At 33.2% G+C, this 2,500-nt stretch overlaps 1 protein-coding gene across 1 annotated transcript in view; it reads right to left on the minus strand.

Annotated features, from left to right (window-relative positions):
• LOC113805375 (pro-resilin) overlaps window positions 1-2,500 on the minus strand; it is an 82,627-nt gene that overhangs the window by 3,908 nt on the left and 76,219 nt on the right. The window lies entirely within an intron of this gene.

The raw sequence follows: 2,500 nt of genomic DNA on the forward strand, positions 1-2,500 counted from the left end.
TCTGCTATCCTTATCGGTGTAAAAGTCTCTTTACAATGACCTACTCGTACAAGCAGATCTTTTGCTAGCGCTGTCTTCTTTATCGAGGCACTCTGTAGCAAAGCAAACCATATGGTATTACACACCTTTAACAATATTAATGAAATGATATCGCACTCAGAAGGCAACTGCGATCTCTCCCTTACAACACCTACAACATCTTGCGATATGTTGTAGACACGGACCGAAACGGTGGCTGTCTCAGAGGTCGAAAGGTCAAAGCGCGCATACAAAAAAAGAAAAAAAGAAAAAAAGACGCTGGTTTTACAGCTCTTGGTATTCTCGTCACCAACGGGTCTTCGTATAAACTACTCGTAAAGGAAAGGAGAATAAAGTCCGCGACATAATTCTGACGAAGATGTAGTATCGACCATGGAGATATTGGCTGAACAGAATCTACAGCAGAGGTTCCCTTGCCTACCCCCCTCCCCCCCAACCCGAACGCATATGTAGGGGCTGCGGGAAAAAAGTTAATCATTCTTTTTTCCATTTATATTCATTCAGCGAATGTACTTATCTTATACTTACGTTCTCTTTTATAATAGCTAATGGCATTATCAACTTCAGTGCTGTAGAGTACTCAATACAATCTTTTAAAAATGTCTAGATAAAAATGGTAATACAAATCAAGAGGGTTAATTTAGAGTACGTGATTGACAAGTTGGAGGGCCACTGGCTAAAAGACGAAAGTCCTGAAAAAAAAGGATTGACTATGGGAAATTGAGCAAACCGATGATGTATGGAAATAAGAATGACTTAGGATACAAGTACAATAATGACGTTCTCATATCAGCACGGTGTATGCAATTATATCTATTATTTAATTTACCATGCGCATTATCCATGCAAGTTCACAGAGGCCGTGATCAAATTCGCATGATTGTGATTACAAGTATGCATGAATTATTTCTCTTAAAAGCTAAAAAAAAAAAAAAAAAAAAAAAAAAAAAAAAAAAAAAAAAATCTTAAATCACACCTCACTCTTTACAAGCACGTGCCAATCTCAGCTGATCATAGGCTGTATTAAAGTTTCTATTACCTCAATGTTACATTTTCCTGCTTCTAGTAACTAGCAGCTCCTTTTTTTTTCCCGCTGTGACCTCCATTCTCGCAAATTGCAACTCGAGGCTTATCTCTCTGCGATGATGAAATAAATTCCTTGTCCACTGCTTTTGGAGACTTATTGCACACAGTCGGCTCAACTGACAAGAGCCAGATATGCAATATTATACTATGATAAGACTCTTTGCATACTGGCATCGAAATGGATCCTGAAGACAAATTGCTGGTTTCTGTTATCACTAAGCTTAAACTTAGTTCTCGTAACAGAACTAAGTACAGTGCGAGAAGGTGTTAGCTGCTATACTGATACGTACGAAGGGAAAATTGATACACTTTGACGTAATTCTTACAGCTACGGGGAACATCAATAAGATAACCAAAATATAGGAAAATTGTGGAAAGCAAGGCTATCTGATTATGCCATAACATTTTGGCGAATATATATATATATATATATATATATATATATATATATATATATATATATATATTATATATATATAATATATATAATATATATATTATATATATATATGTATATATATATATATATATATATTATATATATATATATATATATATATATATATATATATGTATGTATATATATACATACATATATATATATATATATATATATATATATATATATATATACATGTATATATATATATATATATATATATATATATATATATACATACACACTAACCCTCACATGCACGCACGCACAACACACACGCACACATGCACACACACACACACACACACACACACACATATAAGTATATATATATACCCACATGCTTCATTTCCATTGGGAACTAGTCTGATATTCCATAGCAATTATCCCTTCCCTTCACACACATACTCGCACAATAACGCACATATATTGAAATCAAGACTATGCCACTCTACACACACATTCAGACACTCACATACACAAAAGTGCACACAATGACACACGCACACTAACCATCACATCCACGCACGCACAACACACACACACACACACACACACACACACACACACACACACACACACACACACACACACACACACACACACACACACACACACACACACACACACAAAGGACTAACAAGAAATCGTTTTTCTTGTATGACCACGTTTTGTGAGAAGCTAAGCTTAGTAAATGCTATATTGCTGAATACAATAAGGATAGTTTCAGAAAAAAAAATAAATAAATAAAAATAAATATGAATAATAAAAAAATAATAAAATAGTAAAAAAAATAGATAAATAAATAATAAAATAAAAAATACATAAATAATTAATGGAATAAAAAATACATACATAAATAAAATAAATAAATCCTAAGCTGTTAATTTGCGTTAAATCTTCTTTGATTACTGAAGGAGAGACCTTCATATTTTG

Source organism: Penaeus vannamei, chromosome 39, assembly GCF_042767895.1.
Source record: "Penaeus vannamei isolate JL-2024 chromosome 39, ASM4276789v1, whole genome shotgun sequence".
In the NCBI taxonomy this organism is placed as follows: domain Eukaryota; kingdom Metazoa; phylum Arthropoda; class Malacostraca; order Decapoda; family Penaeidae; genus Penaeus; species Penaeus vannamei.